Here is a 26,298-nt window from a genome sequence, read left to right on the forward strand (position 1 = left end):
GGTTGGCTTATTAACTCAGGCTTCTTATTAATTAATTCTTACATATTAAGCCATACTTCTCGTCTGTGTTAGCCACATGGCTTGGTACCTTTCACCAGCGAGGCAATCTCATCCGTGTCCTCGACATCTTCTCTTCCCAGAATTCTCCTGCTCTTATCACCCTGCCTCTACTTTCTGCCTGGTCTCCCTGCCTATACTTTCTGCCTGGCTACTGGCCAATCAGCATTTATTAAAAATAATACAAGTGATAGGATAAAAGACCATTGTCACACAACACACCCCAGCTATTCTTCTGTCTCTGCCCCCATCAGCAATGTGGTTACAAGGGTTTGTAGTTATGCATGGCTTTGTACATGGGTTCTGGGTATCCAAACATATACCTTTAAATTTGCATAGTAGCACTTAACCCATAGTAGCACTTAACTTAGTCCAGGAAGTTCTTTTGGGGAGCATTGTTTTCACTTTGCATGTTATATTTGGTTTTAGTCTGACTGAATTTACAAACATGGTTTACTACAGTCTGTGTTCTGAGCTACACATTATATGCAGTGATAAGAAGAAGGAAGGAAACAATCAATTCTGTTTCGTAGAAGAGGGACAAGATTTGATACAATTCTAGTTGGTTCAAGAGAATATGAATAATATTTCAACTAGCATGGAGGTGGGCATGAAGTGTTAATGGCAGAGAAGATTTAAGAGGGAAAGAAGCACACACTCTCATTTGTTTAAACAGTCTACATCACTGGAGTGTAAAATGATTGGAGTTTCTTTCTCAACATAAGTATAATCATGGAAAATGTGCTTGTTATTAAAATGATGCAATGCTTTTTTGCAAAAGGCTGCATGGAGTTGAATGCAACGGGTTTTTGTAACCATGTAGGCACTCATTTATAAGACTTCTGAACCTTCTAATAAACAGGAATTTGGTCTGTGTCTAATTGAGCTTTAAAGGCTCTGGCAAAATTAAGAACTAGAGCAATTTGGTATGACTTTTTATTCAAACTTTATATCATATTAATCTCCTCAGAAGCTATAAATTATGACTTATCCTCATCAGACTATAAGAAAAACCTATAAGCAAACAAAAATCAGGTATTTTTAGTTTTATTGGATAGTATGTATTACAGTCTTGGTCCAATGATCAATAATGACATAATGTAAATTTATTCATTACTTTATAGTTTATCAGTGAAATGTTTTATAAAAATAAAAATTAGATCCTATACTGTTAGATCTTATGGATACAAATGTATATTTAATATCTATACCACTGGTGGTGATATGCTTCTCTCATTAATCAGGGAAGAGAACAAAGTCAGTAATTAATCATTTTTCATTGTGTAAAATTCTCAGTAGTATTATTCTGGAGCTTAGAAATCATTCCATCTTAAGTTTTAATCGATAGGTGGAAAATAAACCTACAGAATTTGGGGCGTTATTTATCATTCTTTTGTTTGAAAAGTTTCACAAATGTCTATTAAAGTTTGATAATTTTGTGCTCATTCTCCTCTCTTATACTTATTTAGGTGAAGTTTTTAATTCCACCATTTCCCCAAAGAAACCCCTTTAGCAGAGCAAAAGAAACAATTACCTGAGTGAGCGAATATATACAGCTTGCCAAGCTGGAGAAATGAAATCTTTCCTAATTACATACCTGACATGTGATTAATATATAAAAGCAATAAAGAACTTGAAAATTTTTCTTGATTAAATGGGAATATCCACCTACTGTTGAGGGACCATTCCATGGATGTGATCCTGAACTGTGTAAAGGAGAAGGAGAACTGAGAAAACTTAAGAATCAAAACTCTGAAACTAACCAAAAGGATAAAATTCTAATCAATAAATTGGCAAATAGATGGAACAGAAAGTATACACAATGAGTATAAAAAGCCAAATACATATATGAATAAACATCTTTGACCATCATGAAAATGCAAGTCCAAACAATACTCAGATTCCATTTCATATTAATCAGAATGGTTACCATGAAGAAACAATAGCAAATGTTTCTGAGGATGGAGGTAGAAGCTAACCTTTATTCACTGTTGGTGGCTATGGTGGTTTGAATAGGAATGACCTTCAGAGGCTCATATATTTGAGTGATTGGTCATTAGGTAGTGGCACTTCTTGACAGGGATTAAAAGACATGGCCTTGTTGGAAGAAGTGTGTCACTGGGGTGGACTTTAGAGTTTCAAATGCTCAAGCCAGGCTCAGTTTCTCTCTCTCTCTCTCTCTCTCTCTCTCTCTCTCTCTCTCTCTCTCTCTCTCTCTTTCTCTTCCTGCTGCCTTCTTCTGATCTGGATATAGAACTCCCAGTTCCTTCTCCAGCACAACATCTGCCTGCACATTACCATGCTCCCTGCCATGATGATAATGAACTAAAACTCTGAAACTGTAAGCCAGTTCCAATTAAATATTTTCCTTTATAAGAGTTGATGCAGTCATGGTGTCTCTTCACAGCAATAGGATACTGGCTAAGACAGTGGTAATGTAAATTGATGTAATAACTATGGAAATAATTATGGAGGTTCCTCATAAACCAAACATAGTTCTACCACTACTGAGTATACATGTGCATATCCAAAAATATTAAGTCAGTATACCACAGAGATCATTGTACATCCATGTTTGTTACAGTACTGTTCATTATAACAATGTTATAGATTCAGTCTAGGTACCTACCAGCAGTTAAATGGATAGAGAAAATATGATACTTACACAAACAGAGCATTTTTTTGACCCAAAGAACAAAAAAATCATGATGATTACAGGAAAATGGATGGAACTGAAGATAATCATATTAAGCAAAATAATACACACCCAGAAAGATAGACATTATATACTTTCTTTCAATCTGAATTCAGATTTGAAAAATTATGAAAGTAGAAAAAGAACTATTTGCCTAAAAGAAAGGAGTGAGGGAAAGTGGGAGAAAGGTACAAGATGGGAAGGATAATCTCAATGTACATTATATTCATATATGAAAATGTCACAACAAATCACATTGTTTTATACAATTAAAATATGCAAATTAAGGTGAGAATTATCATGTGGTTTATAAACACAAAATCATAGAAAACTGGCAGAGAAAAACAATCCATTGTATAAAGATACATAAATATGGGAAACTTTTATAGCACAAGTGGCTGATATCTAAAATCATAGTATCTAGGAATCTTTAAAGTACTGGAGAAACAAAAGTCAACTCATGATTTTGCACTCAACAAATATATTCTTTAAGAATGAAGAAAGACAAAGTATTTTGAATTGCAACAAAATAAAGAAAATAATTTGTCAATAGGCTTAAATTTACCTGAAATACTAAATGTGTAGGAAAAACAGTTGCAATATCTGGTACCTCTGTGACTTTTTTCAGTATAAACCATTTATGCATGTGTTGATTATAATCTGGCATGGGTCTTGGGAAAAAAATCCTGCAATTTATCTTGCGACAATGCAATGGAAAGAGTCTTAGGAGGCATGATACCAAGGCTCTTTCTCATCTATGGTTATATGATTAGTTGAACATAGAGCTTTCCACATTTTTACATCTTGGGGTAAAGATGCATGAAGTCTTTGATTCATACTTTGAAGTCTTATTCATGGACATGACAATTGATTGTTAATGCAACATGTCACCTGTGCCCTCTAGTTTATTGTAACAATGTAGGACTATGGAGCTGGTGAACTGATGCCATGCTGATCTTTTTGTTGCCCAAGTAATGCTTTGAATCCATTGGGTTGATCATATTCTTTCTGGAGGAGTCTAAGGAATTGTAATGAAATTATCTAGTAGCTGCACAAGGGATCCTATGAGATCCTGTACTACTGCTGCCTCGCTTCTGCTTGACCTCTTGACAAAAGGATGTTCTTCATTAAGCTAAAGGGAAATGAACCCAAATGGAATTTCAGATATTCACTTAAAATGAAGCAAAATAATTTTCATACGCACATTCATATATAAACAGAAATTGCTTTCAGCCTTTTAATTTCTTAAAACACGTGGGATTTTTTTTTGGAACAAAGCATATGGTATTTTTCAGTTTTTATATATAGTTGTAATACACATTATCAAAGGCCATAGAGTTAAACTGAAATCTAATGTTGTAAGAATAAAACACTTCATACAAAGTTTTATAATATTCTTATAATACAGTTTTGCCAGGCGGTGGTGGCACATGCCTTTAATCCCAGCATTCGGGAAGCAGAGGCAGGCGGATCTCTGTGAGTTCGAGGCCAGCCTGGTCTACAAGAGCTACTTCCAGGACAGGCACCAAAAACTACAGAGAAACCCTGTCTCGAAAAAATCCAAAAAAAAAAAAAAATACTGTCTTTAATTGGATTATGAACACAATGAAAATACTACTAAAACGCCGGGCGATGGTGGCGCACGCCTTTAATCCCAGCACTCGGGAGGCAGAGGCAGGCGGATCTCTGTGAGTTCGAGACCAGCCTGGTCTACAGAATTAGTTCCAGGACAGGCTCCAAAGCCACAGAGAAACCCTGTCTCGAAAAACCAAAAAAAAAAAAAAAAAAAAAAAAAAAAAAAAAATACTACTGAAACGAAAATATAAAATGCCAGGAACCTTTATATTATATGCAGAATTGAGAGTAAAACTGCTTAAAATAACTTCATTGGCCTTAAACTTGAAGCAGAAGGAGGGAGAACATGTACAACGAAGTCAGGACCACGAGGGGTGTACCCACCCACTGAGACAGTGGGGCTGATCTATTGGGAGCTCACCAAGGCCAGCTGGACTGTGACTGAAAAACCATGGGATAAAACCGGACTCTCTGAACGTGGCGGACAATGAGAGCTGACGAGAGGCCAAGGACAATGGCACGGGGTTTTGATCCTACTTCAGGTTCTGGCTTTGTGGGAGCCTAGACAGTTTGGATGTTCACCTTCCTAGATCTGGATGGAGGGGGGAGGACCTTGGACTTTCCACAGGGCAGGGAACCCTGACTGCTCCTGGGACTGGAGAGGGAGGAGAAGAGGAGTGGGGGGAGGGGGAGAGGGGTGGGAGGAGGGGGAGGGAAATGGGAGGCAGGGAGGAGGCGGAAAATTTTTTTTCAATAAAAAAAAATTAATTAGAAAAATAACTTCATTGGCCTTAAACTTGAAGCATGTTTGTCTTATCTTGCTTGATAAAAGTGATATCTAAATAAACAACTTGGGCATTTTTAAAAGTGAAGGAATAATGAAAATGGCAAGAATTAACATTATAAATGTCTCAATTTAACATTATTATGCAAATCATCATTACTTTAAAAAAATTATTTTTAAATATGAATGTACAATAGTTTACAAAATTAGCTCATAGTCCACTGCATTTTTCCACTTGTTTCCCATAGTGGTGACATATAGTAAAATACAGTCACACAGACTATAGAGATTATTCAGTTTTCTAGTACTTATATGAATTTGTGAGTATTGAGAGAGGTACATACAATCACCATCACAAAGTCATTTCCTCACTCTCCTCCTTCACAGTCATACCCACTCCTCACCTTTGCACATTTCTCTGAAAACCACTAATCAAATATTCCACAACTCTGTATTTGTCATTTCCAGAAGTTTGTATAAATAGTACCATAAGGTATTGACCATTTGAGCTTGACTTTCTTCAGTGATTATTAAATCCTTCACATGCATGCAGAATTTTCTTTGTATCAGCATTTCATTTCTTTTACTATTGAGTATTTCATGGTATATATGTACTGGAGTTTATCAACTCACCTACTGGAAGATATTTAGGTTGTTTCCAGTCTGTAATGATTATGAACAAAGCTATTATGAATATCTGTATACATATTTTATATGAGGATGAGTTTTCCTTTATGTTGGATAAATACTCAAGAGTGGTATTTCTAGGTTTTATAAGTAATTTCATATTTAGATTTACAGGAAAATGGAGAGATTAAGTGTGTAATTCAGTGGTAGAGCACTTTGATAATCTGTGTCATACTCAGCACTGGAAAAGAAAAAACTGGAAACAAAAGGAGATAAAATTCCCTTTTGAGAGGATGTACCATTTTCTATTCCCATCATCAGTATATGTGAGAGTTTGTGATTTACTCTCATAATAGGGTCTTTAATAGTGAAAAATGTTTTAAATTTTAAAAGTTTAGTTTGATGCATCACAACACATACTTACTTTTATGGATTATATTGTGAATAGTAAGAATCATTAACCAAATCCCAGACCTAGAAATTTTCCTATAATTTTGAAGGATTTATATTTTACTTTTAGGTCCATGATTCAGGTAGATCCAATTTGCTTTAAAAGTTAGTCTGTACAAATGAACAGGAGACAAGAATACACAATTTACTTCTCCAAAGGAAAAAGCATTAATATCAAGCAAATACCAATTCATCTTATGTATTACCTGAAGAATGCAAAATTACAACAATAACAAGTCATAGTTTGTGTTGGTTTTGTGTTTTGGTGACAAGGTCTCACTGAGTAATACTGGCTGACCTGAAACTCACTATGTAGATCAGGCTGGCTTTGAACTCAGAAATCTGCCTTCCTTTTTCTCCCAAGTGCTGGGATTAAAGATGTGTGCCACCACAGGCAACATCAAGTAGTTTTTTAAAAAAACAAATTAATGAAAAAGCTAAACAATTCATCCATCATAATTCTCCATACTCTGCACTGGTTCACAGATTTTTTATTGTTGTTATTCAAGTATAATTAGGGTAACAGATCAAGAGTCTATTTACAGCTTCCATGAGAACTAGGCACACACCATGCCATCTCATACAAAAGCTACATGAAGACTCACTGAAGTCAGTTAGGAAGCAAAAGGAACAGAGGAAAGCCTGGATAATAGCCTTTATTGAATTTTTCATGGGAAGAAATGGTAGACATGGAAGGCCAGCTGATTAGGCTTAGAATTAGATGGGTAAATACTGTCGGTGATCTTTGGGCTACAGGGCGTAGTCATCAGTTGCTATTATCTGAGCAAACTGACAGTGTTCTAGAATGCAGAAACATGATAAAAGTGAAGTGGAGATAGAGCTATGGGATAATGATTATTAGTTGGTTTGCCTATCAAGCAAGTTTTTATCTGTAAGAATCAGCTAACTTTGGGAGGAACAGCTTTGTCCTGCATCCACAAGACCCTAAGATGTCAAAGCAACAGAAAAAAATGCCTGAAAATGTCATATTTTATTAAAACAGTCAATAAACATGTTGTTGTGGGGATTGACATTTTGATACTGAAGCGATTAATATATGTCTTTGCAGTTATTATGCCTTGAGATTTCCCAAAAGCAATAAATATGCAATTGGATCTTCTCTCATAATGGAGGGATATTTACTATCTAGGAAGTACATTTTCAGGATCTTCTGGCCACAATATATCAAAGATACTGTTGTAAATGTAAAATAAAGCCAGCCAACAATAGCAATTGGGCAAACTAGAAGAAAGAAAGCCAAGTATATAGAAAGTGAAATTTCCTCAGTCTTCCAGAGTCTCCAAGGTATCATTTACTTTTGGCCTACTCACCACTGTGCAGTGCCTGAACGGAAAGTTTGAATTTAACAGAAACCACATGAGGCTAAGCCTCCATCATCAATTTCTCTAAAGTGACACAGAGTGCCCCTTCTCTATAACACTGGCTTTTCAGTCCTTATACATACAGTCCATCTCTTGGGGGTAAATTTCTAGTTTCTGGGTACTAAATGCATGACAGGCAATGATAGAGGAAGAATAAGGTAAAGAGACCCTGAGTAACACACTCAAATAAATATGGAAAATGATATGCACTTTGTTTTAATTACTACACTGTTTGCTATTTCAAAATATTGGAAACAACTGAAATGCCCATAAATTAAAGCTCAAATAATCTGTGATATATATGCACAATGGGGTTCTAACAGCTGCTTTAAAAATTAAAAGATCACTATGAAGTGAGAGTTATATAAATGAATAAAGCAAACCGAATGGTTTTAAGTTTTAAAAACTTTCATTTATCATGGGTTTTATCATACTCTTGCACAGTGTATGCATAAGTCAGAGGACAATTTTCAGGAGCCGTTTTTCTCTTACCATGTGGGCTCTGGGGAGTGAACTTTGGTTTTTACACTTGGCAGCAAATGCTTTTTCCTTCTAAGCCATCTCTTCAGCCCTGAAAGAATTCTATGGTGCACCATCATTTCTGTAGGATAAAAAGGGACCCAAAAGGTGGAGGTGGGTACAGAGGCAATGGCAAGCATGAGAAGCAGAGTTAAGATTTCCAAAATCTATGTTAATTCCCAGTGGTCTCGGTGGCTCACCAGTAATTCCAATGTTGGGAGGCAGAGACAGGGCAATCTGACAAGTAAGAGTAGTCATATCAATGGATTGATTTAGAGACTCTGTCTCAATAAAGTGAAAGAGCAGTTGGTGATGATTCCGAACATCAGCTTTGGGATTCCACATACTTGTGAACATACACTCATACATGTATTCAAACCACACCAATATACACACCACACACATGGAATGGAAAAAGTAAGAAGAAAAAGAAAAAGAAAGAAGAGGCATGCACCTTCTCATTTGTACAAAAATAAAAACATAAATTATAAAGCAGAAATGAATGTTCTTATATTCCTTAGAGAATAAGCATAGACAACATAAAGAGAAGTGGAGGTGAGATGAATGTATGTTAGGCTTGAAATCACTGTTTGGGAAAAGATATTAAAAATACAGAAAGAGGACCAGCAATATGGCTCTCTCAATGGGTAAACACACTTGACACTAAGTGTGCCCACACCTGACTTCAATTCCCCATAAACACACTTGACACTAAGTGTGCCCACACCTGACTTCAATTCCCAATACTCACATTATAAAAGGAGAAAACAGACTCCCCAAAGTTTTCTTCTGACCTCCAAATGGGAACACACACACACACATGCATGCATGCACATCCACATACACTAATGAATAAATAAAAACATTTAGTTTGAGGAAGTCTAGAATAAACCCTGAGCCATTAGGTTGAAATTAGAAGTAAAGTGTGAACAACAGAAGGGCACATGCAAAAATCTGTGGGCAAAGTACAAGTGTCCATCCACAAGATTCTTACTAATTACAAGGGTGAAGGCATAGCTCCATAGTGGAGTAATCGGACAGACATTTCTTTCAGCAAGTGACTAAAGTTGAAAGCACCAATAATAAAACTCTTAGATTTTTTGCTCTGTTCACAAAACCTCTTTTTAATAAATAAATTGACTTTATACTTGAAAAATACTTCTGGAAAAAAATCCTTCTTGGTAATTTGTGGATTCTATAGTGGTTGTGTTTTTTTCTGTGAACTTTTGCCTCTCTATATTCTTTCCAAATATTTCTCAATTAATTTATGAGTGCACATTTTACTGAGGAATTAGTATCTGAACAAAAACGTAATTCAGTGAACACAAAACATTTTTCTGAAAGAGCATCCATAGTGGCCCTTGATATGATCCCTAGACCTCTAGCTAATTGGCAGTAATGAAGTTGTCAGGAAACAGCATCTTCTACAGATTGTTCTCGTTCAATAATTGTTAGTCATGTGCTAAATACTCAGAGAAAGTTGTTTTTTTTAAAAAAAATACATTATGTACTTTTATTTTATGTGCTTGGAGGGTTTTGCCTACAAAAAAAAATGGTACATATATGCACCATGTGTACCTGCTGTCCTTAGAGTCCAGAGGGTGTTGGAGTCTCTGGTATTGGACAGTTGTGAGCTGCCATGGGAGTGCTAGGAGCAGAACCTCTGGAGGAACAATATCTGTCCTTAACTGCTGACCCAGCTCTCCAGATCCTCAGAGCAAATTTTTCTTTTCTTTTTTTTCCCTTACCTTCCCTTCTCTTTTCGTGTTTTTGTTTTGCTTTGCTTTAATTTTGATGTTTATTTTTTGAGACAGCATTTTTTTCTATGTAGCCAGCAGTCCTGAAACTCACTCTGTAGACCAGGCTGGCCTTGTACTCAGATATCTGACTGTCTCTGCCTCCCAAGAGCTGGGATTAAAGGTGTGTGTTACTACCATCTGGCCTCCTCCTCCTTTCTTTGCTCCCCATTCTTTCTCTCCCCTCCACTTCTATCCTCTCATTGTACCCATGCTCCCAATTTACTCAGGAGATCTTGTCTTTTCTATTATGGTCCAGGTGCCCTCACTCCCCCTGACCGGGAAGGGAACTTCCTTGTGGTCTGTAATTGACAAGGATGTTTGTGTTCTTTCTGGCCAGTGAGTCTCCACAGAAGGAGTAGAGGTATAAAAGGTTGCTGGGCAAAATAAAGGTTGCTGTTCTTCCACCTGAAATGAAGCCTTCGTGTCTCAATCCCAGCACCCCACCAGTCTTGGCTATCCAGGCTGCACTGGCCGCAGCAATTGGAGGTTCCACTGAGATCTGGAAAGTGGGGATTCGTGAACGGGATCGCTCATTCCGAGGAGCGTATTAGGGAAGGTAAAGTATTTTAATTTTTCATCCCCAGAGATAACTCTGAGGGACATCTTCTAAAAGATATAAAGAGGCAGGAAGGTGAATTGAAAGGCCTCAAAAAAGTAACTGAAACTCTTAAAGCAACAAGGCACAGAAGTAACAAGGAAGACAGCCAAAGATTTTGTGCAGGAGGGGGTTTAAATGTTCCAGATTGGGAACAAGTCAAGTTTGATTAAAAGAAATATGTGTTTTTTCATCCCCAGAGATGCTCTGAGGGGCACCCTCTGGCAGACTGGCCAGTAGTGAAGAAATAAAGAGGAGGCAGGAGGGTGGATTGAGGGTCTCAAAAGATAGAATGTGTAGAGATATATGTTATTGTGTTGACTGTGTTGTCTTTTGTGTTCTGGACTGGAGAAAGAAATTTGATTCTGGGAACTGCTAAGAAAGGTATTTTGACTTTAAAATACAAGCCTAAGTATTTGATGCTTTGGAAAAGAGGTTCTGCTTTTGTCTCCACAGAGGATGAGAACCTGTGGATTCATTGCAAATTTATGCGGTTTGAATTACTGAGACTCCCTGAAATGTTGATGTAAAATATCCCCCAAGAATGCAGCACCCCCACTCAGCAGGAAGTAGCCAAACAGGTTGACAATGCCCTAATTCCCTAAAAAATTGTTAAAGTGGAGCTCCTTCAATGGTTCCAGAGCAGGAGCAGGGAGCCTGCTTCTCTGAGTTCTGCCCACTCCATGCAGCAGTTTGGATCCAGAGTGAAGGCAGTTGGAGCAGAGCTTTGCCACCACAGCTACTGCTGCCAGACTTGGTCTCTCACAGACTGTGCAGACGGCTGAGACTGTCAACCAGCAGGCTGAAAGAATCAGCAATGCTTTGGACATTCAAAATGATCTTAATGGACATATTCATTTGGACATATTGTCCTTGAACCAACAAGTGGCTCTGGTTCAGTAGCAAGTGGACTATCTTTGGCCTTTTCAGCAGTTAATCATGTTATGTGTGTTACTCGTGGCATTGTATTGCATGTTTCTGTTACTGTTATGGAACTCAATCGTCATATGAGAGGGGTTTGGAATACTGCTTTTGTTAATTTTAACACCCAGTTAGTGCATGCTAGATGGTTGCAGCACTGGTCTGGCTCCTTGGCACTGTCAGTCCTGGGGATACTTGGTTTAGGGCTATGTGTCTGTGTAGCGACTGACTGGCAATACTTTGGGGGCACCTAAGACAGGGAATATTAGAGGGCTCTTCCCCATGACAGGCAAGGTATTATAAAATAAAAGAGGGGGAGTTGTTGTGATCCAGCTGCCCTCATGGTCTGTAATTGACAAGAATGTGTTCTTTCTGGCCGGTGAGTCTCCACAGAAGGAGTAGAGGTATAAAAGGTTGCTGGGCAAAATAAAGGTTGCTGTTCTTCCACCTGAAATGAAGCCTTCGTGTCTCAATCCCGGCACCCCCCGCCAGTCTCGGCTATCCAGGCTGCGCTGGCCACAGCATTTTCTACTTCCCATGTGGATTAGATCCGTGTATGTCTCTCTTAGGTTCTTCTTTGTTGTCTAGGTTCTCTGGAATAGTGAACTGTAGGCTGGATTTTCTTTGCTTTATGTCTAAAAGCCACTTATGAGTGAGTCCATATGATATTTATCTTTTGGGGTCTGGGTTTCCTCACTCAATATTATGTTTTCTAGATCCATCCATTTGCCCTCAAATTTCAATATGTCATTATTTTCTCTCCATTGTGTAAATGTACCACATTTTCTTCATCCATTCTTCGGTTGAGGGGCATTTAGGTTGTTTCCAGGTTCTGGCTATGACAAACAAAGCTGCTATGAACATAGTTGAGCACATGTCCTTGTGGTATGATTGAGCATCTGTTGCGTATATACCCAAAAGTGGTATCTGGGTCTTGAGGAAGGTTGTTTTTTAATTTTCCGAGGAATAGCCATACTGATATCCAAAGGGGCTTGTACCAGTTTGCACTTCCACCAGCAATGGAGGAGTGTTCGCTTTACCTTACATCCTCTCCAGCATAAGTTGTCATCAGTGTTTTTGGTCTTGGCCATTCTTACAGGTGTAAGATGGAATCTCAGAGTTGTTTAGATTTACATTTCTGTGATGGCGAAGGATGTTGAGCATTTCCTTAAGAATCTTTCAGCTATTTTAGATTCCTCTGTTGAGAATTCTCTGTTTAATTCTGTACCCCATTTTTTAAATTGGATTATTTGTTCTTTGGATGATCAATTGCTTGGTTTCTTTGTATATTTTGGAGATCAGTCATCTGTCCGATGTGGGATTTGTGAAAAACTTTTCCCATTTTGTAGGCTGTTGTTTTGTCTTGTTGACCATATCATTTGCTTTAAAAAAGCTTTTCAGTTTCAAGAGGTCTCATTTATTAATTGTTTCTCTCAGTGTCTCTGCTTCTGGGGTTATATTTAGGAAGTGGTCTCCTGTGCCCGTGTTTTGAAGACTACTGCCCACTTTCTCTTCTAGGAGGTTCAGTGTGGCCAGATTTATAAGGAGGTTTTTAATTCATTTGAACTTGAGTTTTGTGCATGGTGATAAATATGGATCTATTTTCATTCTTCTACATGTTGATATCCAGTTATGCCAGCAGCATTTGTTAAATATACTTTCTTTTTTATTTTATATTTTTTGCTTCTTTGTCAAAAATCAGGTGTTCATAGGTGTGTGGATTGATATCTGGGTCTTCAGTTCTGTTCCATTGGTTCTCCTGTCTGTTTTTATACCAACACCAGCCTGCTTTTGTACTGTAGCTCTGTAGAAGAGCTTGAAGTCAGGGAATGTGATGCCTCCAGAAGTTCCTTTATCGTACAGGATTCTTTAGGCTATCCTGGGTTTTTTACTTTTCCATATGAAGATGAGTATTGTTCTTTGGAGGTCTGTGAAATATTTTGCTGGGAATTGCATTTAATCTGTAGATTGGTTTTGGTAAGATTGCCATTTTTACTATGTTAATTCTGCCTACCCAAGAGCATGGGAGCTCTTTCCATTTTCAGATGTCTTCTTCAATTTCTTTCTTCAAAGACTTAAAGTTCTTGTCATACAAGTCTTCCACTTGTTTGGTTAGAGTTACTGAGAGATATTTTATGCTATTTGTGGCTATTGTGAAGGATAATGTTTCTCTGATTTCTTTTTCAGCCCATTTATCATCATTATATAGGAGGCTTACTGATGTTTTTAGTTAATCTTGTATTCTGATATATTACTGCAAGTTTTTATGAGTTGTAGAAGTTGCTTGGTAGAATTTTTGGTGTTGCTTATGTAAACTATCATATCATCAGCAAATAGTGATAGTTTGACTTCTTTTTTATCAATTTATATCCCTTGATCTTCTTTTGTTGTCTTATTGCTCTCGCTAGAACCTCAAGTACTGTATTGAATAGATATGAAGAGAGCAGACAACCTCGTCTTATTCCTGATTTCAATGGGATCGCTTTGAGTTTCTCTCCATTTAGTTTGATGTGTGCTGTTGGCTTACTGTATATTGCCTTTATTATGTTTAGGTATGTTCCCTTTATCCCTGCTCTCTCAAAGAGCTTTATTATGAAGGGATGCTGTATTTTGTCAAAAGCTTTTTCAGCATCTAATGAGATGATAATGTGGTTTTTATTTTTCAGCTTGTTTATATGGTGGATTACAGTGACAGACTTTGGTATGTTGAACCATCCCTGCATCTCTGGGATGAAGCCAACTTGATCATGGTGGATGATTGTTCTGATGTGTTTTTGATTCAGTTTGCCAGTATTTTATTTTATTTTTTGCTTTATAAATAATAACATTCAAAATTTCCACTTCCTCCCAGTATTGAGTACTTTTGCATCAATGTTCATGAGGGAGATTGGTCTATAATTCTCTTTCTTAGTGATGTCTTTGTGTGTTTTGGGTATTAGGGTAATTATAGCCTCATAAAAAGAGTTTGGCAATGTTTCTTCTGTTTCTGTTATGTGGAACAATTTGAGGAGTATTGGTATTAGTTCTTCTTTGAAAATCTTGTAAAAATCTGTGCTGAAATTATCTGGTCCTGGGTTTTTTTTGGTTGGCAGACTTTGATGACTGTTTCTATTTCTTTAGCAGTTATAGGTCTATTTAATTTACTTATCTGGTATTGATTTAATTTTGGTAGGTGATATTTATCCAGAAAATTGTCCATTTCTTTTAAGTTTTCCAATTTTGTGGAGTACAGGTTTTCAAAATATAACCTAATGCTTTTCTGAATTTCCTCTCTGTGTGTTGTTATGTTTTCCTTTTCATTTCTGATTTCATTAATTTGGATATCCTCTCTCTGCCTTTTGGTTAGTTTGGATAAAGGTCTATTTTGTTGATTTTCTCAAAGAACCAATTCTTTGTCTCATCGATTCTTTGTATTGTTTTCTTTGTTTTTATTTTGTTGATTTCAGCTCTCAATTTGATTATTTCCTGCCATCTAGACCTCCTGGGTGAGTTTGCTTCTTTTTATTCTAGAATTTTCCAGTGTTCTGTTAACTCACTAGTGTGTGATTCTTCCAGCTTCTTTATGTAGGCATTTAGTGCTATGAACTTCCCTCTAAGTTCCCATAATTGTGTCCCATAAATTTGGGTATTTTGTGTGGTCATTTTCAATGAATTTTAGAAAGTCTTTAATTTCTTTATTTCTTTCTTTAACCATTGATGATTCAGGTAAACATTGTTTAATTTCCATATGTTTGTGGGATTCTGGAATTAATGTTGCTGTTGAATTCTAATTTTAAACCATGGCGATTTGATAAAATACATGGGATTATTTCAATATTTTTTGTATCTGTTGAGGTTTGCTTTGTTACCTACTATATGATCAATTTTTTAGAAGATTCCATGAGATGCTGAGAAGAAGACATATTATTTTATGTTTGGATGGAATGTTCTATAGGTGTCTGTAGAGTCCATTTGAGTCATAATATCTGTTATTCTCTTATTTCTCTGTTAATTTCACTGTGTGACAGACCTGTCCAGTAGTGAGAGTGGAGTGTTGAAGTCTCCCACTATTAGTGTGTGGGGTTTAATGTATGATTTAAGCTTTAATAATATTTCTTTCACATATGAGGGTGTGCTTGTATTGGGGGCATAGGTGTTCAATATTGAGATTTCCTCTTGATAGATTTTTCCTGTGACTAAAATGAAATGTCCTTCTTTGTCTCTTTTGATTGATTTTAGTTTGAAGTCTGTTTTTTTTAAATACTAGGATAGCTACACCTGCTTGTTTCTTAGGTCCATTAGATTGGAAAATTTCATCCCAACACTTTACTCTGAGGCAATGTCTTTGAGGTTGAGGTGTGTATCTTGTATGCAGCAGAAAGACAGATTCTGTTTTGATATTCAATCTATTAGCCTGTGTCTTTTTGTAGGTGAGTTGAGTCCATTTATATTAAGGGATATTAATGACCAGTGATTGTTAGTTCCTGTTATTTTGGTTTTTGTTGTTGATGATGTTATTGTGTAAGTTTTTGCCTTTGGAATTTGCTGCTGGGAGGTCATCTATTATTGTCTTTTGGGGGCATGTAGTCAACTTCCTTGGGTTGGAGCTTCCCTTCTAGTACTTTGTATAGGGCTGGGTTTGTGGCTAAGTATTGGTTAAATCTGGTTCTGTCATGGAATATCTTGTTTTCTCCATCTATGATGATTGAGAGTTTTTCTGGGTATAGTAGTCTTGCCTGGATTCCATGGTCTCTTAATGTCTGCATAATGCTTGACCAGGACTGTCTGGCTTTCATTGTTTCCATTGAGAAGTCAGGTGTAATTCTGATAGATCTGCCTTTTATATGTTACTTAGCTTTTTTCCTTTGTAGATCTTAATATTATTTCTTTATTCTGTATGTTTAGTGTTTTGATTGCTATATGATGAGGGGACTTTTTTTTGATCCATTCTATTTGGTGTTCTGTAATCTTCTAATATCTTGATATACATATCTTTCTTTAGGTTGGGAAAGTTTTCTTCTATCATTTTGTTGAATATAATTTCTGTGCCTTTTATTTGGACTTCTTCTTCTATACCTATTATTCTTAGGTTTGGTCTTTTCATGGTATTCCATATTTCCTGGATATTTTGTGTTAAGCTTTTGTTAGATTTAATGTTTTCCTTTGACCATGAGTTTATTATCTCTATTGTATCTTCAGTGTTCGATATCCTCTCTTCCATCTCTTGTATTCTGCTGTTTATGCTTGCATTTGTGGTTCCTGATTGTTTTCTCATAATTTCTGTTTCTATAATGTCCTCAGTTTGTGTTTTCATTATTGTCTCTATATTGGTTTTCAAGTCTTGAATATTTTATCTGTTTGACTGTTTTTTCTTGGTTTTCTTTAAGGGACTTGTTGATTTCTTCCAATTTTTTGTTTGTCTTCTCTATTGCTTTGATGGAATTTTTAATAGCCTTTATAAGGGCCTCAAACATTCTCCTAAAGTTATTTTCAGGTCACTTTCTTCTGCTTCATCTGTATTTTGGTGTTCAAGTCTTGCTGTTGTAGGTCCACTAGTTTTTGTTGGTGTTGTGTTACTCTTTCTATTGTTGAGTGTGTTCTTGTCTACCTATCTTTTCCTCTGATTGGTGTAGTTGGAGCTGTGTCTCTGGTGATCAATCTTCCACGTGCCAGTGGATCCAAAGCTCAGATGGTTGTTCCTCATAATGCAGTCAGGGCCATGGTTCCAGTCACCCTGGAGATCACTCAGTGTTACAGGAGGTTGCTCAGCGATCCTGGGGTTGTTCTGCAATACCAGGGTTCATTTGGGCCTACTCCCATGGAAGTTGTTTGCTTGGGGCTGCTCCTGCTGTGGTTGCTGTTTTTGTCCTGCTCTGGGGTAGGTCACTGCCTCTGACCTGGTCCCTGGGAGGTTGCTGATTTGCTTCTGGTTCCACAGAGTTCTCTGGCTCAGGCCTGCTTCCTCAATGGTGGCTCCCTTGTACCTAGTCCTGTGGCGATTGTTGCCTGAGGCCTGCTCCAGTGGAGTTCACTGGCTCAAGCCTGTTACTGTGAAGGTGGCTGCCTCTGGCCTGCTCCAAGTGAGGTTGCTGACTTACGCCTGCTCCAGCAGAGGTCGCTGGTTTAAGCCTGTTCCCACAGATGTCCCTGGCTTGGGCCTGTCTCGCAGAGGTCCCTTGCTTGGGCCCAGTCCTACAGAGGTTTCTGGTTCAGGCCTGCTCCCTCAGAGGTGTCTGCTTGCATCAGTCCTGCAGGGGTTTGTGACTTGGGCCTGCTCCGCAGGCTGTCACTTCCTTGTACCTGCTCCCATGGAGATTGCTGCCTCAAGCCTGTTCTTGAAGATGTCTCTAGCTTGGGCCTGATCCTGTAAAGGTCCCTGGATTTGGCCCCTCCTACAGAGGTCTCTGGTTTGGTCCTCCTCCCTTGGAGGTCCCTGACTTACACCCAGTCCCACAGCGGTCTCTGCCCCAACCATTTTCTATTGGGATTTTCAACAACAACAACAACAATAAAAGATGTCGTTGGTTTTTTTTTCTTTTTTACCACTGAGTAGTACTTCAACACCCCCTCACGATAAAGGTCTTGGAGAGATCAGAGATATAGGGAATGTATCTAAACATAATAAAATCTATATACTGCAAGCTGACAGCCAACATCAAATTAAATGGAGAGAAACTCAAAGCGATTCCAGTAAAATCAGTAACAAGACAAGGCTGTCCACTCTCTCCATATCTTTTCAACATAATTCTTGAAGTTCTAGCTAAAGCAATAAGACAACAAAAGGAGATCAAGGAGATACAAATTGGAAAGGAAGAAGTCAAACTTTCACTATTTGCAAATGATATGATAGCGTACATAAGTGACCCAAAAAATTCTACCAGGGAAATCCTACAGCTGATAAACATCTTCCGTAATGTGACAGGATGCAAGACAAATAATTTTCTGATAGAAAGTGTGTTAGTTATCCATAGGAAAGTATAAATGCATAATTGTAGATTTGTGTGTTGAAAGTTTTGCCTTCAACATAGTTATTTGGAAGAGGTGATGGAACATTTAAGAGACAAGCTTATTTGGAAGTAGGTGAGCCACTGAAAGTAATTAACACACATAGCCCTAGCATAACCTTGAATTAGCTGTTTCAAATGTTACAGCAAGGTTGGCCACCCCTAGATGTCTGACTTCTTTTATCACCATGTAAGTTATCCCTTTCATACTGCAACCATAATGTTCTCTGTCAAGATGTAATACAGTCAAGAAAGTACTCACCAGTGTTGGTGACAGGATCTTTGGGCCTTCCATCTCACAAAACTGGCAGATAAAAATCTGTTCTTTATAAGTTGTCCATCTTCATGTATTTTGTTACAGAAGTGGAAATGGGCTACTACAATTATTTATTCTACATCAGTGTTAACTTGTTATGTAGTAAAATATGAGCCAATGGAACTATGTTGCTAAAAGTGGAGGAAAAGTATTTTCTTCAGCTCTGTGGAAATGTGTTGACAAATTCTAGTTTTTTTAAATAAAACACTTTCAGCCTCCTTTTTCTTCACATTACCCACTTGAGTATATTTGCTTTCACACACACACACACACACACACACGCACGCACGCACACACACATTCCATTGTGAATGACTCAGATGGAGTTTGTGGGTTGATAGCACAACTCAGATGAGTTGTGGGATCAGCCAAGTACATGGTTAAAGTGAATCAAAATAAGGAGGTTGCCTTTAATATTTTGATAGTGAGATAAACAATGCTCAATTATCATTTGAGTCACCCACAGGCTTAGGAAGTAAGAGGTGGCCTGCTACAGTGTCAAAGATTGTCCCACACTGGGATATTCCCTGTTAACAAAAATCAGAGAGATTTACTGTTCTTTTGAATGGGAAGAACCCTACCTTCTTCTTTTCCAACTTCTAATCCCTCCCTTTTCCTTTCCCCATTCTTTTCTGGCAGAGACATTTAATAAATGTCTATAAGGTACCAATGTCTGAACCAGGTGTTACATACAAAATAAGAACCGATAAAAGGGTTCCTCTGAGGCTTAGCTGAAAGATGAAACTATAAATTAGAGCAGAAACGAGTCACATGAGGTTCCTATCCTGGGGGTACTACCATGTTAGTGGATTTGAAAAGGTTAAAAAAAATTGCTTGTGATAGCTTTCTATGCAAGTCTACATACTCATATATATTCTGAATTAAATATTTAGCTAGTACAAAACACTAAGTTACAAGATACCCCCTTACCGCTTCAAAAATCATCTTGTACTGTTTCCTGTTTGTCAGTAGGAGATGCCCATATGGTTTAGTTTCTTTGTAAGCATGTCTGCCTTTTCATGTTGAAAAGTCTTCTGAGAGCAAAAGTTTTTAACTATTAAATGTGCAGCACTAGGCTTTTTCTTTTTATGTCCTGTTTGACAAATTCTGAATCCTAATAAATGAAGATATGCATATTTCACTAAGTTTGAGAATTTGTAATCATTGCTTATTCAACTATTTAGTTCACTTCCACAGACCTGTACCTCTTCTGTGATTTACAAACAAACTTGACACTTCTACCACCTTCAGTTTCTCTAGGTTTCTTTCTACACATTTTAACTCTTTAATCATTTTTTAGTATTATCTGGGATAAATTTTAAACCTGTTATTTATTCCACATTATTACTTCATTCTTCAACTATATCAATTCCTTTATTTACTTTCTTCATCAATTTCCTTTGTGTGAGTGTGAACATGCATATGGAATTCAGAAGCCATTGCTGATTTTCTTCCTCAATAGCACTCCACCTTTTTTTTTTTTTTTTTTTTTTTTTGAGGCAGGGTCTCACACTGAACATGAAGCTTAATGATTCCACTGGACACACTGACTAGTAAGCCCCAGGAACTTTCCTATTTTCACCTCTCTTGTGCTTAGATTCCAAATATACCACTGCATTTAGCATTTTTATGTGGATTGGGGTATCTAACTCAGGTTCTCCTGAGCTAACTTAGTTTCTAGCACCAATTTCTTTATTTTAACTCATTTTCATAGATGGCATTTCTGGATGACCTTCTTCATAACTGTACTTGCTCTGGTGTTACCAACACCCCTTTAGTTGTTCAATCCTATTTTATTCTGCCTTTTATTGTCATTTTCACTAGGCCATCAATTATGTCTTTTGTGGCCAAGTCTGTTGAGCTTCTGGTATCTCATTCAGAAACTCATAATACTCAGAGGGTGTTCTTTAAGAGGACCTTTTGTCTCAGTAAGTTCTATAGGTACCACAATAGTTTTTAGACTGATTAGACCACATTAGTTATAATATCTTACCAGCTCCTTCAAACTAATTTTAATGAGTCTACTCTCATTCTATTAAGTTTGATATTTATAGTCACCCTTCCTGAGGCTTATTTGACCATCAAAGATACAGATTTTCATTTCTGTTAAGGGGTTAGCACAAGACAGTAGCTGCCATGGCTACTCACTCACCCGGAACCATAACCATTAGTAGAGCTACACATAGTGAGTTATTGCTCTTAAACCTGGAAATATATTCAAAAACTGCAGAAAAGAGCGGCATCACTGGATAGCACTTAGAGGAGAAAGGATTGAATGTGATAAATGCTAAAATAACTACATACTGGTCTTTGTTTTTACTGTGGCTGTGACATTTCCAAATCATGATTAATATGTGTATTCTCACCAAAGGCCATTTGATTCATCACAGACTGATCCTAGGCTTTTTCCCTGGAATAGCCACTGGCAATCAGGAGTGGTAATAAAGGGATAGAAATTCAAATTCTCTTTGGATATGTCTCAGCTAAGTGAAGCAGGTGCTGAAGGGGGCTGAGTTGGCCTGGTAATTGGCAGCTCTATGCCCCAGCTGCAATACTCATATACTAGCTATGTGATGTTGGAACCATCACCTTACTCTTTGGGATTCAATTTCTTTATTCATAAAATTGAAGTAGAACTACATCAACTCTAACATCCCTTCAATGAATACAAATTTATCATAAAGTTTTTAGAGGATAAACCACTCCAAACAAGCTTCCATATATGATTGAAGAATCTGTTTCAGAGCAAACAACTCCTTAATGAGCAAATATATTTTAATATAGTGCATGCAATCCCATGCACAATTGGGAATAAAAAAGTCTCTATGTAAAGGCTGCTATCTGTAACTCACTTTGCAATAAAGCTTAGACTCTTACCAATTGCTATGTTAATCTTACCCCTAACTATGTGCTGCCTCAGGGCATTTTCACACCTTTCACCAGCCTGTTTCAGTGTAGTTTTACCTATTAAATCTATAGACTCCAAGTGCTAAATAATAGATTAATAGACCCTAACTAAGAATTCCAATATCTCAGCGAGCACATGTGCTCCCAACCTAATCTCTAGTAATCAGCCTTTGCATACTTCACAAGTCTCAGACCCTTTCTCTAATTCCCATTATTTTTCTTTCCTTGATTGGAGTTTCTGAGCTGCCTTTTATGCCAGAGGCATATGATGTCATTGTGTCTACCCCCAGCTGTTCTTAATTTTCTCTCAGATCAGTTCTCTTGAAGGACTCTCAGCAGGCCCAATGACATAGCCCTCCCTTCTAAGTTGTAGATGAAAAGCTGGGGTAGAGGGGGAAAAGGGCAGTTCACCAACCCATAATGATTAATCCCAGCAAAATAAAGGGCAGGGTTCATTTAATAAACATAGCACTCCAGGAACATGGTGTAGCCAACTGAATAAGGCTCAGGCTCTGATGAGGACAAGTGTGCTCTAGAAAACTGTTACAGCAACAAGAGTTTGCTATATAAGATTTAATGGAGACTATCTCTGTTTGAGGCAGTTCTCCAAGACCAGCCCATTGCATGAGATCATTCTTGCTACTTGCTATCTGGAGACTGATAACTCTACCTACAACCCAAGCCTTCAGCCTCAAACCAACAGCTGGGCTACACTGTCAATAAGTAGTTATGCTGGAGATGCAACAGAAATTCAGTTCTTACCTGTACAGATGCTGTGTTCTGCAGTGTTGCAGATAAGGCCATGATAACACCATTTCAAATGACTCATACTTCTTACTAAAGTGTTAATTGGAAAAAAATGATTATGTAATGATATGTGGCAAAAAAGAATGAATCTCTGATGTAGAAACTCTTAAAATAATTTTAAAATTATAAGAAGTCACAAAATTATTATGAAAACAGATAGGATGGTGTCTATGTGCCATTCACTCAGAAATGTATAGTCTACTGTGTTAGCAGTAGAAAATTTTAGCTTCGTTTTATTTTCACCAGCAGCCAGTTGAGAAGAAATCCCCTTGGGGAAGGATGATTCTGAAGGAGGAAAGAATGTCTGAAGAGTCGATGAGGCAGAACTACATGGGTGAATGAGTGATGGTTCTCTGTCTTGGTTTCACATAAGAGGCACATGGGGGGTTGTTAAGTATTTCTTAATTATTACATGTGTCTGAGTATTTTGCCTGTATGTATGTCTGTGCACCACTTCCATGCCTAGTGCCTATGGAGGCCAGAAGAAGGTGTCAGAACCTCTGGAACTGGAGATACAGACTGTTCTGAGTAGTCAGGTTGTTGCTGGGATTTTTAATCTGAGTCCTATACAAAAGCATACAGTGTTATTCTTAACTTCTGAGCCATCTTTTCCACTTTTAAAAGACTTTTTAAACTTTATTTTGAAATAATGTTTTGTTTGTTTAAACATGATCACTTAGTAACTTATTTCATCTTAAAATAATTTAAAAATTATAAGAAGTCACAAAAATATTATGCAGTTAGGACAACTACTTCATTTATCATTCTTCATGTCGCTCTTATATATGACCATGGCAGGATTACCAAAACCAGAAAATAAACATTGTGATAACACTAATAACTAAATTATAAATTATATTTGTATTTTACCAGCTTTTTTTTTACTAAGGTCCATTTTTTGTCAAGGATCAATTCAGGATTTGAGATTTCCTTTAATTAGCAACTTTCCTGGGTCCCCACCAATTTATGACAATGCCTCTGTCTTTCTACAGATATCATGACAGCATTCTTATTTATTCATTCAGTGACTTGTATATTTATTAATTTAATTTTGTGGTGCTGGAGACCAAAGCCATAGCCTCATACATGTTAGCTAAGTTCTCTGCCATTGAACTATACCCCCAGTCCAGTTAATTTGTATAATACACATCACCACTTGTACTAAGTGTCTTTTGTCTGTTCCAGGGTTGACTTCAAAGTACTATGTTTCATTGAGTCATCATATTTTCTTTGTTGCTTCTAATCTATAACAATCTACCAAATATCTCCTTTTTTCATGACTTTGGCAATTTTAAAGATTAATAGATAGTTACTATTTATAGTGGTTTCCAGTTTGGATTTGTCTTGTTTCTTCGATGTTAGCTTGGGATTGTATACTATGGAGAATAAAAGAACTGAGGTCAACTGCCTTCCTCATTAGAGAATAACAGAAATTCAAGTCATAAACTTAGAAGACTAGTAATGTTAAGATTTATTTTTATTTTCTGACAGTTCAGCCCGTGGGAATGCTAAACAAGCACTCTATTATGGTGCTATACTCTCAGACCTATGTTAGCCTTGTTCACAAAGTTAATGATATTTCTGATAGGTTTCTCCACTGCAAAGCTACTGATTATATATATATATATATATATATATATATATATATATATATATATATAATTTTTTATACAGGACATCAAACTCACTGTGTTGATATCAATGACCCTGAACCTGTAATCTTCCTGTCTCCACCTCCCTAGTGCTAGACCATAGATGTGAACCAACTTTTTTATGTAGAACTGAGCACCAAACCCAGACCTTTCTGCATGCTAGGCAAGCACTCTACTGAGTGTGCTACACCTCCAACCTCTGTTCATTTTATTTTTCAAAAAAACTATTGTATTGATATCTGTTGACTGAGGTTTATATCCTACCCAGTCCCACAGCTGTTCAGTCCCAAAGAAGCACACAGAGGCTTACATTAATTATAAACTGGTTGGCCTATTAGCTCAGTCTTCTTATTAACTCCTACATCCTACATTAACACATAATTCTTGTCTGTGTTAAGCATGTGGCTTAGTACCTTTTATCAGCAAGGCAGTCACATCTTGCTTCCTCTGAGTCTGGGTGATGACTACAGACTGAGCCTTTTTTCTTCCCAGAATTCTCCTGTTCTGGTTGCCCCATCTATGCTTCTTGGCTGATCTCCCAGCCTATACTTCCTGCCTGGTTACTGTCCAATCAGTGTTTTATTAAAGCAATACAAGCGGTAAATCTTTACAGGGTAAAAGACAATTGTCCCACAGCAGAGATCATTATAGGTTCATATGAAGTTGACAACGTAACACAAAGAGCCATTGTGCATTCTTAATTCTATTTGTTTCCATTAATATATCTTATGCAACTATCGTACAATATCAAACTTAAGAAACTAACAATGTACTGAATTGTTTATTTTTATTGAAAAAAAAATTTTCTGCCTCCTCCCCGCCTCCCATTTCCTTCCCCGTCCTCCCACCCCTCCCCTCCCCTCACTCCTCTTCTCCTCCCTCTCCAGTCTGAAGAGCAGTCAAGGTTCCCTGCCCTGTGGAAAGTCCAAGGTCCTCCCCCCTCCATCCAGGTCTAGGAAGGTGAACATCCAAACTGTCTAGGCTCCCACAAAACCAGAACATGAAGTAGGATCAAAATTCCGTGCCATTGTCCTTGGCCTCTCATCAACTCTCATTGTCCGTCATGTTCAGAGAGTCCGGTTTTATCCCATGCTTTTTCAGTCACAGTCCAGCTGGCCTTGGTGAACTCCCAATAGATCAGCCCCACTGTCTCAGTGGGTGGGTACACCCCTCGTGGTCCTGACTTCCTTGCTCATGTTCTCCCTCCTTCTGCTCCTCATTAGGACCTTGGGAGCTCAGTCCGGTGCTCCAGTGTGGGTCTCTGTCTCTATCTCCATCCATCGCTAGATGAAGGTTCTATGGTGATATGCAAGATATTCATCAGTATGGCTATAGGATAGGGTCATTTCAGGTTCCTTATCCTCAGCTGCCCAAGGAACTAACTGGGGACATTGCCCTGGGCATCTAGTAGCCACTCCAGGTTCAAGTCTCTTGCCAACCCTTAGGTGGCTCCCTTAACTAAGATATGTGCTTCCCTGCTCCCCTATCCAACCTTCCTTTATCCCCAATCATCCCGTTTCCCCAAGTTCCCCCATCCTCTCTTTCACACTAATTGTTATAACAATATATTACAATTGTATTGTAGCTGTATGCCATTTGATCACTTGTACATTATATTTTTATTTATATTTTATTCATTCATCTGTATTTTTCTTTGAGACAGGGTCTTATGTAGCTTAGGTTGACCTTGAACTAGTTATATAAGTGATAGTGTCCTTGAGCTCCTGCTTCTGCCAACTGAATGCTCAGAGTACAGACTGTACCACCATGCCTGCTTCTTGCAGTGCTTGGGATTGAACTCTGCTTCTTGTATACAAAGTAAAGACCAACTGAATTACATTATAATTCAGAAGAATTACTGTATCACTCAAAGATCTTTTCACCCAACATCTCTAGACCCCAGAAACTACCAATCTATTATACATATTTTAATTTTATCATTTTTCAAGATTATATAAATGAAATTAACAAGTATGTTATCTTATTACATTTTCTTTTTCCCCACTCATTATCATGTTAATCAACATCCAAGTTTCACATATTAGTAATTCATTTTTTTCATTGCTGAGTAGTAGCCATATTACAAATATACCTTAAGTTGTTCAACAATTCATTTACTTGGGTGCCTCAGGACTGTTCCTGTGTTTTGTTTATTACATATATTTCTGACATGAAGTACATATTTTTCAAAGTCATAAGTTTTATTTCTCTGAGATACATGGCAAGGTG

This window comes from Chionomys nivalis, chromosome X, assembly GCF_950005125.1.
Source record: "Chionomys nivalis chromosome X, mChiNiv1.1, whole genome shotgun sequence".
Lineage (NCBI taxonomy): Eukaryota > Metazoa > Chordata > Mammalia > Rodentia > Cricetidae > Chionomys > Chionomys nivalis.